A 14,921-nucleotide genomic window follows, 5' to 3' on the forward strand; every position below is an offset into this window, starting at 1 on the left:
TCCTGAGCACATGGAAAATCTAAATACGGGTAAAATTATTAGACAAAAAATTCCGTTGCCGGGACTCGAACCCGGGTCTCTCGGGTGAGAGCCGAGTATCCTAACCAGCTAGACTACAACGGATTGGTGATCTTCTTTTACGTAATTCTGTAGTGTTGAAAGTAAGTACCGAACGATCAATGGCTGATTTGTTGCTACAGTAGCGCGCCGGCAGAAGCGAGAGGCATCTGATCAAACAATGTGGCACATATCCCCATTAAATGGGTGCTGTAGTGCGCAATTTTTTTTGGCGTCTGTACTGCTGACGTTTTAGTTTTGTCCCAAACTTCTTTCAAGTTCATGGAAAATTAAATTAAGATATATAATACTAAATAAATGTATTATCTAGGATCGGCCCGAGGCCACCATGGCCTGTCGCCGAGGGCGGCACAAGCTACCGAAGTATGCAAGAGTTTGTTGCTCTAAGCTCTACTGTTCTAGTTTGGTTGTAAAAGGCCTGTGCAGGCACTGTGGTTCCAAAGTAGAAGGAAGTTTCAGGTCCACCTTGTTTGTCAGACATGTTAGATTTGAGAGAAATCAGCTACCAAGGATGGTGTATTGTATCTGCAGGGAAGTGAAATGGCTGAAAGGTCAACGTTTGACTTTGCTTCATCTTTGAACTGTACTACCAAATTGCGCCTAATGTAACTTATATTTTCAGCCGGGGAATAAAAAGAGAACCTAACTTTTTGAAATCCAATGTGAACAATATGCTCAGCAAGATTGCCTGCAGGTGGTATTTGAATTCCTAACCTGACATGCTGTTATGGCAGTATCTCCTCAGCATAAGTATGAAGCCTTTATGTAACTTTTGGGCAGGTTTGCAGGGACCTTCCTCTGGAGAAACATTCAAGCAGGGGGAGATTGGCGAACAGCTCTGTTGGCATCAGGTAGAATGAAGTTCAACCTCAGCTTTAGTATGAAGACCAAGAAAAAGGTTATATTGTCAAGAAGGCGCTTTCTTCAGTGAGTGCATCAGCTGGCAGGGGAGATGTTGTTCTGTACTCCTGTAGTCCTGTACAAACTTCGAAATTGAGATTTTTTTTTCTGTTACTTTCATTCATCGGCTTGTCTGTCCTTGGTAGTTGGCACCTTGCCTAAGGTCCCCTAGCCGAGTTGGTCAGTGGAACCGAGTGGCACTCCTCAGGTCCTGGGTTCGACTCCCCGTGGGAGCGAATTTCAGGTTGGGGTTAAAAAAACCTCCTCGTCTATTCCACACCAAAGCATGCTGCAAGGCCCGGCCTAGGCTCACGCGGGCGCAGGTGCCGCCATGTAAGGGTGGGGTAGGGGTTCGGGGGTTTTCTAGACCTGCGTGAGAAGGTCTTTCTTCTTAAGCAAAAGCTCGGGAGGCCGTCATACCCCCGCAGGTCTAGTAGTTGGCACCTTTTTTCAATTTTTGTGAAGAGAGCAATTGTACATGACTCGGGAGCTTATGGCTTTTGTTATGTCCTCTCAAAATGGTGAGGAGATAGTCGAGTTCTTATATTTGCGTGTTGTAAAAAAGGTAAGGTTTTCCTGGGCTGGGAGACCAGAACCTGGTGCAATATGTGGAAAAAAATTTCGGTCTCTCGGGTGAGAGACGAGTATCCTAACCAGCTAGACTACAACAGATTGTTTGTTGTACAGCTTAGGATACAGCCCTATTCATTCTAAATTCGCATTGTTACTGCTTAGGCACAACAAAAAAATTGCCCCGGCCCAATTCCTATGGCTTGATCTAGCTAGGTGAGGGGCAAATGGCAGGTGGTTTTCCTTCTCATTTTAGGAAAAGAGTAGTTTTACTGTCTACATTGTTGGGTTCCAGCAGGAGGAGCCCTGTTACAGAACAATCCGGTTCCTAATCAAACAAAAAAGGAGTTCAACAGCCGGAGCAGCTCTGCTCCTAAGTGAAGTTTATAGTTCTGCACTTCCTAATCACACTTTTGTGGTGCTTGTGACGGTAAGTGCAGAGCATGTGACTACCAGCAGCATACCTCACCCTATTTTTTAGTTTGACCGCACAAAAGATCCCCGAAATTGATTAAGCCAAGCAAAAATCATGACTTCATCTCTATCCCTCCCTCGCAAATACCAGCGGACCAGCCTAGTTTATAAGTTGTTATGAATAAGTTGTAAAGCTATATAGGTATTTTTCCTTCGCAAAAAGGTAATATATAGGTATTTCAAAGACAATATTGTTTGAGGACCAGTCATGTAGTCATTGCATAAAAAACTTGAGCACCATTTATTGGATCAAATGAATGAACTTCAAAAGGATTGCAAATAAAATTCTTCTGGAATTTCTGCATGGATGCCCTATGATCTAAACAACTAGAGAGACATGCATGGCCAATCTTCAGTAATCTTGAGTTGCTGGCAGCCTGACACACCCGCTTGCGTCGTTTGAGTACTTGATTAAACTCAAGTGGCCGTTGCAATTTTATTGTTTCAGGATGAATCTGTATCCCAGTCTTACACCCAAGTTATTAACCGGTCGTTGATTAAGGCTTGCAAGTTGCAGCAAGTTGCTAGTGTGCATAATGAATCATTACTTACAGGTGTTTCTGAGTGCACCCTCACCAGGTAACACAGATTCAAGCAGAACTAATCATCTGCCCTCTTGGCTCTTGACCTCTTTCGGCCGGGTGTGTGATCTGAGGAACTGGATGGTAGCGGAATTAAGTTGATGTAGGCTGCATCCATATTGTCATGAGCTCAGTAGCTTGTTTGACGCAAGTTAGGGACGACGCATGCGTTCACATACATTTTCAGCTCAAGCCACAATTTCTTTTTGTTGACACAGCAATTTCATTGGGTAACGAAGCTATGAGCATAGTTCCCATATCATGTCAGACTGGGTGAGTTCAACTTGCTCGTGTTATGCTCTTCGCCAGAAGAACTGGGAAAGTAACATTTTGTTACCAACGGAGATATTTTATTCTTCCACCACGAGGAGTGAACGATGTGAAACCATGTGCGATGACTTGGATAGGACCATTTGACATTTAAACCTATTTTTTCCGGCTATTAGTTTGCGAGCATCCTCCGCGCCAGCGTGTAAGACAGCCTAGAGAGCGAGGAAGAGTAATGGCTTCTATATCCCTTTGCAATTTGATCATTCTTCTTCCCATGTGCTAGCTAGAGCTTCGATTCATTTGAGGATATAATGATATATAATTCTTGATTTATGGGATTTTTTTTTGCTGAACCCATATATATGCTATTGCATCAGGACACAATAGACACTGTTCAACTCTAACATCAGAGACTGACTATGGATGAATCTAAACATTCTTATATATGTTGCCGAGATGTAGCAATATGCCAGTAGCATGAAAACATCTCAACACAATGAAAACAGAGCAAAGAATCCAAAAGTAAGTTTTATAAGAGATGTAACTCGAATCCTTCGGGTCAGAAAATTGGATGAATTAATTCGGGGTATATATACACACACCCAGTTTTATGTTAATGAAGATCCATCGGTTGTGTTGAAAGGTATTTGCTGTAAGATGACCCGCCCCCGTCCCCGCCCCCCGCTGCCCCGCCACCCCTCGCCGGCGTCGCCAGCCCCGACGGCGCCGCCCAAGCTCCTCCGCCGCCAGCCAGCTTGCGTCCTCGGACAGACCCCACGCGCCACTCCACCCCCGCTGCCCCTCGCATCCAGCCCCCCCCTCTCCCAATCGCGCTCTCCCGATCCAGATCTGGATCTATCCCCTGCTGTTCCTGATGCCCGATCCCCTTCGTCCCTACCTCGCTCGCCGCTCTACTGGAGGGAAACCCCTCCCCCCCCACCGCCGCGCACCTGCCGGGCCGGATCTTGGGAGGATCTCGTCGTCCCGCCCACGCCAGATCCGGCCCCGACCTACGCGGAGGTGGTACGGCGGGGGGCGACCGCCTTCACTTCGCCGCCTGTCCTTCAACCATCAGCGCCGCGACAGCTCAGATCCACCATCACCATCCCGCCCAGGAGCAGTTACTACCCTCGCCAACCCCGTCATCCTCCGGGCGTCAACCAGCGCAGTTATGGCTGCCTGCGTCACCATGCCGCTTCACGGCCCGTGCTGCGGATGACCTCCCATAGGATCCGCCAGAGATCTCCTTCTGGCGTCACACATCGCCGGCTCGCCAACCAGTGGAGTAATGGCCTCCCCCCCCGCCGGCCTCCGTCCTCGAGCCTCGAGCATCAGCACCTCTGACGCGACATCCACTCTGGCCCTGAGTCTGGATGGACCCGCGTCAGCCGGCGCAAGTGGCGGAAGCGCGAACAGCAATTCCTCCCTGTGCCCCCCAGCCGCGGCCGTGCTGCCAGACATTCAAAGCTTTCCTCCCCCATTGCCAACCACCAACCCCCCACTGCTGCGAACTCTGCCTTCCTTCAGAAGACAAAAGGGCGCTGCTTCAGGTGTCTGGGCCGCGACCACAAGGCTTCCGTGTGCAGAGACCCCATCCGGTGTCTGCGCTGCTTCCGCTCGGGACACAAGCAACGCTCCTACCGACCGCGCCCACAGGCTGCTTCCCCGTCGCGACGCCACCCACGCCGACCGGAGCCGCGTCCACAATCGACCTCCCTCAAGATGGCGGCTGCACGGGTTGGTGACCCGGCCCTGAGGCCGAGTGACGACACGCTGCACATCCCCACCTCCTTCGAGATCGACCACGAGCTGCGGGACTGGGAGGGGAACGCGCTGGTCACCTGGGCCATGCGTGTTCCACCAAGCACCACCGCAAGAAACATTGAAGACGCCATCCTGGAGGAGTTCCGGCTGCGTCCTGGCGAGGTCTCGGTCACCAGGCATCGCCCGGAGGCGTTCCTGCTGCGCTTCCAGCACCGCCAGCACTGCGAGGAAGTCAATGCCAAAGGTAACATCAACTTCCGTGGCAATGAAGTTTGTGTCAGGCCATGGCGGAGCCTCACTGGTGCTCTTGGCGCGGCGCTCTTCTACCACGTCCGCATCTGCCTCGACGGGGTACCAAGGCACGCCTGGCTGCCGGACATCGTCGAGCGTCTCGTCGGTCGGCACTGCGCGCTTCAATGCATCGACACCAACCTGCTCCATCCGTCAGACACGCGCGGCATCGAGCTGTGGGCATGGACGTCTGACCCGAGCAGGATTGCAAAGGTAATGTGGCTTGTCTTCACCACACGTTCTATGGACGGCTCGTCCTCATCTGTGCAGATCAATGAGGTTCCTCCCGAACGCTGGCAACGTGGGATCAAGCATCGGGTCCTGGTGCATCTGTGGGAAATCCACGACTACTCCGCCGTCACCACCGACCCGCACGATCCCGACGTGGCGGTAGGAGAGCCGGAGAAGAGGCGCCTCCCATGGTACTGGGGGGTCCGCGACGGTGACCAGGAACCGACGCCGGCATTCCCCCCATTCCAGCACCCCCCTCCTCCATGACGCGACGAGCGCAGGGGCCACGACCGCCGGGACGGTGGCCGGCGGGAGTGGCCGGATGACCACCCCGACTTCCACGACTGGCACGGTCGACGAGACGACGACGATGACGACTACGACGACTGGCATGGCGCAACTCCCAGGGGGCGGCGCATGGTGAGCAACGCCGAGAGCGCTCCCGTTCGCCGCGACGTCGACACGCCGGCCACGGCAACCAAGGCGGCAGGCGGAGGCATCTGGACGGCGAAGCACCACTGGCCGACGCCACCCGCAAGGCGACAGACTTCAAGCTGCTGTACGACCTGCAAGTTGGGTCCATGGCGGAGGCGGCACAGAAGATCTTCAACCTCCAGCGTCGCCACCCTTCGACAGCGACGCCACGGCCGCTCATGGACACCTTCCGCAAGATGTCAAGCATCGTCGGCGCCACTGGGGAAGAAGCCTGGTTCGACTACAGCGACAACACTAACAACCATGCCAAGGTACCAGTGCATAACAACGTCCAGTCTGTCGTGCCTCTCCAGAATGTCTTCCACAGAATCACTTCTGCACTGCCTCCCCCCTATAATCCAACCATCCAGGAGGTAGATGAAGAACTCCGCAGGATGTCCGCGCGGTTGGAGGTGGCCAGCCAAGGCACTCCTGGACAGGCAATCGGCGCCTTGTCTGGGGGGGAACCTGGCCGTGATGCTAAGGCACCGGCGGTGGGAGGTCAAGACGCTCGGCGGTCACCAGAGACTCAAGACAACGACCAATTCATCGACGTGGAACCTGCCCCCCTGTATCAGAACAGCAACTTGCATCCTCTCTCGGGGCTTTCTTCACCAGGCCGGAATCGCCCCTCCACAGCGCGCCGACGCCGCGGCAAGAACCAGCCCCGCAAGCACATCCAGAGTCAACAAAGCGCCGTCGTCCTCGCCGCGTCTTCGATATGACATCGGTACGTCGCAGCGCACGCCTCTCTACTAGACGTCCGATGCCAGCTATGCAACGTGCACAGCGCAACTTATGCCGCAAGCTTGGCCTTCTGAACGACGATCTGCAGCCTGTGGAGGCCGCGCTACAGGAGTACCTCACCATGTTCCAGGGCCCCCTTCCACCAGAAGTTATTGCGGCGCTCACGGCGGCGTTCAATCTGGAAGATGAACAGGCTGAAGAGCTTGATGCAGCCATGGCAATGGTGGCCGGAGACGCAATACAGGATATCCAAGAAGCTGTCGAGGCTCTGCAAGTCGAAGGTCCTCAGGTGGCTGCTTAACAGCACCGCCTTGTATCAATTAGTGCCGTCTATCTTCTTATGTCAGTTGCAAGTGTAATTCGTATGGGCAGAGCGTGTTGCTGCTGCACTTCCTTTGCTCCCTTCACAGACTATGTCTCCGCTCGGTTTGTAACCTTAAGGCCACAGTTGCGCCATGGTTGGGCTTCATCGCCTGAACTGTCGTTCATTCAATTAGCTTCTATGTTATTTCTCTTGCGTGAGAGTTTGCCACTTCAATCAAGTGCAGCACCCTACTCCCAAGCGGCTGCGACGATACAAGGGCTCTTTCCGACCCTGTTGTGCGTACTCATGGGGACGAGGCAACGCTCACCCCTTAAGTTGATCGGCCGGCGCTCACCACGGAGCCAACGCACGTACGCCTTAGCCTTAACAGATGGCGATCTTGGCGGTCCTACGTATGTTCCAATATGGTGCAAATGAATATTGACATTCTATGCTGGAATGTGAGGGGACTGAACACTAGAGCACGAAGAGACATAGTCCGAGAAACGATTACGGGTACCTCATGTCATATTGCATGTCTTCAAGAAACCAAGCTTGCGGACATCGATCAATTCACAGCGGCTTTCTTGGGAGGCCACAGACTCGACAACTACTGTTACAAGCCGGCGGGGGGTATTTCAGGCACGCGAGGCGGCCTTCTCCTTTTATGGAATGCTAATTTCGTCAATCTTTCAAACGTGCTCATAGGGCAACACCACATCACGGCGACGGTCACCATGCTAGAATCTCTAAACACCTTCGTCTTGACGACAGTGTATGGTCCGACCAGCGCTAACAGGAAAGCCGAATTTCTCGCTGAGTTACAATCTACAAAACCGCAAGATAACTCCCAATGGCTTGTCCTTGGTGATTTTAACCTCATTTACAAAGCGAGTGATAAAAACAACAATAGAATAAATCGGTGGCATATGAACATGTTTAGAGAAGCTTTGGATACATGCGACCTCCGTGAGATCCGTCTTAATAACAGAAAATTTACATGGAGTAACGAGAGGAGAAATCCCACTCTGGTTCGGCTTGACAGAGTATTCGCAAACGTACAATGGGAAGAGGCTTTCAGTAGCCATGCACTTCAAGCGCTGTCAACGTCTCTCTCTGACCATTGCCCGCTACTACTTTCCAACCACGGTGGCCCTAGACGACCAAAATCGTTCAGATTCGAGAATTACTGGCCGAAGCTGCCAGGCTTTACGGACACGGTCAAACGAGCATGGACTGCTCCGACAGCACACGTTGAGCCTTTTCACCGCCTATATTACAAGCTTCACCACACGGCTGTCGCTTTACGGGAATGGTCTAACCGTCTGATACCCGATGTGCAAATGCAGTTGTACATGGCCCTTGAGGTCATACTGAGATTGGATATAGCTCAGGAACATCGCACCCTATCCGACGGAGAACGTCTGCTGCGCAGCCGACTAAAATCTCGAGCCATGGGGCTAGCGGTCATTGAACGAGCACGTAGAAATCAAGCCAGTAGAACAAAAAATATGAAGCTGGGCGACGCAAACACGCGTTTTTTCCATCGACGGGTAAATGCTAGGCGTCGCAGGAACTTCATCCACAAGTTAAAGAAGGACATCGGCTGGGCATGTACCCATGCAGAAAAAGCAGTAGAGATACAAAACTTCTTTACACGGACCATGCAACAGCCACAGCCACGAAGGGCAGACTTCAATTGGGACATCCTAGGGATCAACAATCACGACCTCTCCTCACTTGATGCACAATTCTCTGAGGATGAAATTAAGAGGGCTATTGACAATTTACCGGCAGACAAAGCTCCTGGACCGGATGGATTCACGGGACTCTTCCTCAAATCATGCTGGGATATTATCAAGCAGGATGTAATGGCGGCGGTCAACGCCTTTTACTCCCTTCGATGTAACAACCTTGGCCTCATTAACTCGGCAAATATCATACTACTACCAAAAAGAGAGGAGGCTGACTCCATCCAGGACTTCAGACCAATTAGTTTGATACACTCCTTCATTAAAATAATCACCAAAACGCTGGCGTTACGGCTTCAACCACACATGAACGCTATTGTTTCTACATGTCAGAGTGCTTTTATCAAGAAGAGGAGTATACATGACAACTTCATGTCGGTACGTAATACAGTGAGACGCCTCCACCGCAATGGTGTGCAGGCCATCTTCCTCAAACTGGACATTGCAAAGGCTTTTGACTCCGTTCGATGGGACTTTCTGCTCACACTAATGCAACGTCTTGGTTTCCCGACACGTTGGAGGGATTGGATAGCGGCGATTTTGTCCACATCTTCTTCTAGGGTCCTACTGAATGGGATCCCAAATCCACCTCTAAAACACAGGAGAGGGTTACGTCAAGGGGATCCCCTCTCACCGCTCCTCTTCGTCATCGCAATTGACCCGCTACAAAGGCTACTACACATAGCAACGGAAATGGGTATATTTTCTAAGATACGAGGCCGCGGGCCTTCATGTCGGATATCTATGTATGCGGATGATGCGGCACTATTCATTACGCCAAGAAAAGAGGAGATAGATGCGCTAGTAAACATACTGAATATGTTCGGAGAGGTGACTGGGCTCAAAGCAAATTTCCAAAAATCAACTGCTCTACCCATCCGTTGTCAAGGGATAGCGTTAACAGATATACTACAGAACATGCCAGCCAGGATAGGAACCTTCCCAACCAAATACCTTGGCCTTCCGCTATCTACATCACGACTTAAAACGGTAGACTTCCAGCCTCTGGTTGACAAGGCAATAGGGAAACTTAACAGCTGGAATGCACGAAACATGACTGCAGCAGGGCGTTTGACACTTGTCAAATCGGTGCTGACAGCCCAACCAATATATTTACTCACAGCTTTACAGGCACCAAAGCAAATCATGAAGACCATAGATGCCAAAAGAAAGCAGTTTATTTGGGCCGGAAATGAGAATGTCACTGGCGGGAAATGTAAGGTGAATTGGACGCGAGCTGCCAGATACAAGAAAGGTGGTGGTCTTGGGATTCTACACCTGGGAAAATTCTCCAGAGCGTTACGACTGCGTTGGCTGTGGCAACAATGGACGAATGCAAACGCCTTATGGGATGATTGTGATATCCCCTGCACACAGGTTGATCGTAAATTATTCGCGGCAGCCACCACTATATCAATTGGTGATGGTAACAGAATTTCATTTTGGGACAGTGGCTGGATCGACGGCCAAAGGCCCAGAGATATGGCGCCCAACCTCCACAGCATTTCAAAACGGAAAAACAGATCGCTACGTGAAGCCATCACAAACAATGCGTGGGTCACAGATATTGACCTCCAACACCAGAGCTTTTCGGTCACTCACTTCATTGAGCTGCAGAGAATCTGGAACGCGGCGAGCGGACTGCAACTTCGACCAGGGGTTCCGGACACCATTCGATGGAAATTGACGGCCGATGGTCACTATAGTACGAGCTCAGCATACCGGGCACAGTTTTTCGGGTCCACAAACACCAACTTTGAAGTCATCATCTGGAAACCGTGGGCGCCCCCAAAGTGTAAGTTTTTCAGCTGGCTGGCGATTCAGGACAGAATCTGGATAGCGGACCGACTGCAACGACGGGGCTGGCCGTGCAACCCAAATTGTGCTCTCTGCGAAGCAGCGCAAGAGACGGGGCTCCACATGTTCACCGCATGCAATTACACAAAAAATGTCTGGTCTCAACTAAGCGTGTGGACGAGGTGCCCGGCCATTAACCCAGATTGTTGGGCTTCATATGACACTCTGCATGACTGGTGGACGGCTTTAGCAGGCGCGCAGGTCGCTGACAAAAGAGGCTTCCGATCTCTCATCCTCTTAGTTCTGTGGGAAGTTTGGAAAGAGCATAACGCGCGAGTTTTCCATCGACAGGAACAATCCATCCCCCGTTTAGTGACTCGCATAAGGGACGAGGCAGCCACGTGGGTGTCGGCAGGTGCTCTGCACCTGGAGCGGTTTTTAGACGCCGCAAGGCGTAGTTGAGTGTATATAAGGGCGTTTTTTCAGCTTATTTTTGCCAGTGAGCTAAGTTCGCATTGCGCGGCATGTAATTTTTTCTAATCTGTTCAGCCTTCGGGCTTTCCTCTTTATTAATATAGCGGCAGCTCTCCTGCCAGCTCGTTTCAAAAAAAAAAAAAGATCCATCGGTTGAAGTATATACAGGTCAAATGTTCATCTTTCCTTATCGTTTAAACTTTTCTGTAAGTGCATAGAAACTCAATATGGTGTCTATAATCCAAAGAAAAACTCAATATGGCGTCGGAGATAAGGTCCTAAGTTTGGGTCCAATGATTAATTGAAAATGGGTTTGTTTTTTTCGATGAAATGCTCCTGGTGGTGAAGTCTGTACTGTACACGCTCATAGAGGTGGAGTGAAGTAGTAGTATGCAATCCTCCAAATGTCTCATACTTACGTTGAGCTGTGTCTCTTTGTCTGATGTTCCAATCCAAGTCAACGTGTAAGGGGCCATTATAAATAGACCCCAAGAAGAGGCAACCTTGCTACAACCCCACCCCTTTTGACATTATTGAGCAGCACTACACGTACGGGTTATCTGAGGACCATGGCCGGAGGAGGAGGAGCGGCAGAAGCCGGCGTCGCGGCGGGGATAACGCTGGAGTACACGCCCACATGGATCGTGGCCTCCGTTTGCTCCGTCATCGTCGTCATTTCCCTGCTCTTCGAGCGCATGCTCCATCGCCTAGGCAACAAGGTGCGTCCAGTGATCTCATGCGCCATCTTTTACATATCGTTCACAAGCTTGTATACCAACACGCAAACCACGTTTCGTCAACAGAGGCTACTGAAGAGCAGCAAGGAGACCCAGTACGAGGCCCTCCTCAAGATCCAGAAAGGTTTGACTACACCATGTCTGTGCGTGCCTGCAATAATCCATAATCGTTTGCGATTGCGATGTATTGACACTCCTCCGGTAATGAGCTAATAATGGATGCAGAGCTGATGCTACTACTGGGTTTCATATCGTTGATGCTTGGCGTGTTCCAGGGCGCCACGCAGAAGATATGCGTCAAGGAGAGCGTCATGCACCACCTGCTCCCCTGCCCGCTGCCGTCAGGGCATGCCGGCGCCAAGCACGGCGCCGCCGTGTTCACCGGCGGCGTGCTAGGCGGCGCGAGGAGGCTCCTCTCTGGAGGAGGCGCCGTCGATGACTACTGCCTGAGAAAGGTATTTGCTCTGGTTTGCTAACCGGTGCTTGCTGGAACATACCCTGGAGTCCTGGACTTGCATGGTTCCAGCAGTTCTGAACCTTGGATGGCCATGCTACTCGCTAGAAGATGTTCGTGTTCCAATTCTTTGAAACCACTTAAATATGCTCATTTTAAACAGGGCAAAGTTCCAATCCTTTCGCTCGAAGCATTGCGTCAACTGGACATATTTATCTTCAACTTAGCAGTCGCACATGTTGAATTGGCTGGATGGCATCTATTTTAGCACAATTGTTTTATTAATTTGTTGTTAACAACAATGAAAGTCAAACCAGTTTATCTTTCATTTCTGCGGTCTTTCTTCAAACAATTCTATGGGTCAGTCACTGAGGAGGACTACACGGCCATGCGACTTGGCTTCATTGCGGTACATACACACGTACACTTTCATCTGTCAAAAACCTAACACCCATTCCCTAGCATGTCATGTCATATTATGGAAAATATGCACACATTTAATGACCATTTTTGGTAGAAACACTGCAGGGGAAACCCAAAATTCAACTTTTACAACTACATGATTAGAGCATTTGAGGCTGATTACAAGAAAGTTGTTGGTATAAGGTAAATATCTGAAGTATTGTTGTCAAGACATGCAAAATGTTCCTATGGTCTTGGTATTTGCAATGTTTCCATTGATCAATTAATGACAAAGTTTTATTCTTATGCAGTTGGTACCTTTGGGCTTTGCTAATGATATTCTTATTACTGAATGTTCATGGTATATTTCTAACCGAATAACTAATATTGTTTCAATTTTTATTAGCGTTGCATCACCGTAAGTTCAATACTAGTGGGGTGTCTCAATTGTTTACGATGTCTCCTATATATTTTATAATCAGTGTAGACCAATAATATTTATTTAGGACAATTCTATTTATGCTTGATGCAAACACTGATGCTACTCTTGTGTTGAACAGGGAGGTATGTCTACACATGGTTATCATTGGCACCTTCCGTTGTAAGTTTACCCATTGGCAAGATAAAGATTTAAACGAATCAACATCTACAAATTCTAACTAAACAAAAAATTAGTGATCTTAACCAAAAAGAGAAGAGAGACCCCGCGTCGCTCCCGCAAGGTGACCGGGGGCTCTCTCGCGCCGCTGCCTCCAGGCCCCGCCCCCGTCCTCCTCTTCTCACCATCGCCCAAGCAGGCCACCGGAAGCCCGGCGGCCGGCGAGGAAGGCGACGGCGGGGCATCTTCGACAAGTCAATGTCTTGACATCTTTTAACCAATAAACTAGTATGGGTCAAACAGACAAATACCCTCCGTTACCCTACGGGCCGTACCCGCAAATGAACCGATAATCCATACCCTCCCCAAATAGTGCAGGTATGGGTACTGGGTACCCAATGGCATCATTAATATCCAGCAAAACAAACCATGTCATCATACAAATTTTGTCATGCGCTTGCCTTGACTATGATGAGAACCTAGCACCATGCACTTGGCACTAGAACTCCCCAAACCTATATATCAAAGCTACACATAGGAATGAGTTCATGATGACCACAAGTTTGTATGGTTACTTGAACTAATCCACTCGATCAAATCATACTTGCTCACTTCACACATTATCCTGGAATTCAACTAACTTCCTGACTTGTTCAATGTTTGACCATAATTATTCATTCCACTTAACTAATTGCATCTAATAAACACGTTGGGCCGCTTCCTAGGGGCTAAAGGCATGCGCTTTGTGCACTGGGCGCGTCTGCAATTAGCGCAAACTCTCCCAGGGCATGGCTGGGGGATCATCGGTCGCGAGGTCCTGCAACGCGGAGGCGGAGCACGATGGCGCGTCGGGAAGCAGCTAAGGGCTACGGGGAGGTTCGGCGGTGGCTCGAACGGGTGCAGGCCGGCGAGGACAAACTCGCCGAGGCGCAAAGGCTGCGCCTTGGGTTCACGTCGGGGTCAAGCTGCGGCAGCCGCCATAGCGGCGTGCGTGGTCGGCGGGTGCACGGTGAGAGCGCGCGTGGCGCGACTGCGGGCGACGGCCAGCAGCACCTGCAACAAGCGCGGCTCGAAGGCTGGACAGAGACGATGCGCGGTGGTGCAGCAAGGCGAGGCGCGCTGGCTCGTGGCCACCCACGGCCGCGGCCATGGCTACGATGAGGCGGTTCTCCGGAGCACGGGAGCGCGGCAAAGCTCACCTGGCGGCTCGTTGGTGAGGGACTTGGCGCGGTGGCAGCGTGCGGCTGGATGAGTCGTTGCCGTGCAGGACGCGTGGCAATGCTATTGTAGTTGATCGGGCGCAGGCTTGATGACGATGGCGTGGCGTGGCTCCGACAGCTTCCTTCCTTCCCTATCCTCCTTCCTCCTCCTTTCTTCTTCTATGGTGGCGGTGCGGCAGGGGAGAAAACCCCAAGCGGGGGATCGTCGATTCGTCCTAGGTTGGAGGTGTTTTATTGGCATGAAGCTAGGGTTCCAGGGTGCAACGGTGACACTGTGCGGCAACGACCATTGGGGTGCGCGTGGGGGTGCATGGCACGCATTGAGGGACCGTAGGTCTAGAGTTTCTGCGTGCGGGTGCGGTCTCACGGGGGTCGCGGCGGTCAAGCCTTCTAGAGGCTTCCCGCGGCCTCCTCTGTCGCGGAGCGGGGGCGGTCACGGGGTGCGGCACGGGCGCGGGCGAGAGGGCGTGGGGAAAGGTAGGGGAAAATCTGACCAGCAGAGCGGGCCGCGCTGGTCAGTGGTGGCAGTGGAGGCGGTTGGATGATGGGTTAGGCCGGCCTGTTGGGCTGGCTGGGTTGGTAGGGTTAGGCAGGCCGGGGCCTGGCAAGCTAGGCGGGCCAGTTTAGAGGTTTAGGTGGTTTAGGCCCGAGTTAGTTTGGGTTAGTTTAGCTTTTAAGTTTGAATTTGAATCCTAAATTCAAATTCAAACCTCACTCAATTTAAAATCCAATTAACTTCAAATAAAATCCAAATTTTCACAATAGCATATATTGAACCTAGGTTTTTCAAATTAACATTATTTA

The 14,921-nt window shown here is 51.0% G+C and overlaps 1 non-coding gene and 1 pseudogene across 1 annotated transcript; one reads left to right on the forward strand and one right to left on the reverse strand.

Annotated features, from left to right (window-relative positions):
- Positions 1-50: 50 nt before the first annotated feature.
- TRNAE-CUC (transfer RNA glutamic acid (anticodon CUC)) lies at positions 51-123 on the reverse strand. Its single transcript has one exon. It is a non-coding gene; the product is annotated as a tRNA-Glu (tRNA).
- A 10,912-nt stretch (positions 124-11,035) lies between these two features.
- LOC140221977 (MLO-like protein 1) lies at positions 11,036-12,540 on the forward strand (annotated as a pseudogene).
- The last annotated feature ends 2,381 nt before the right edge of the window (positions 12,541-14,921 follow it).

This window comes from Setaria viridis, chromosome 2 (assembly GCF_005286985.2).
Source record: "Setaria viridis chromosome 2, Setaria_viridis_v4.0, whole genome shotgun sequence".
NCBI classification, from domain to species: Eukaryota; Viridiplantae; Streptophyta; class Magnoliopsida; order Poales; family Poaceae; genus Setaria; species Setaria viridis.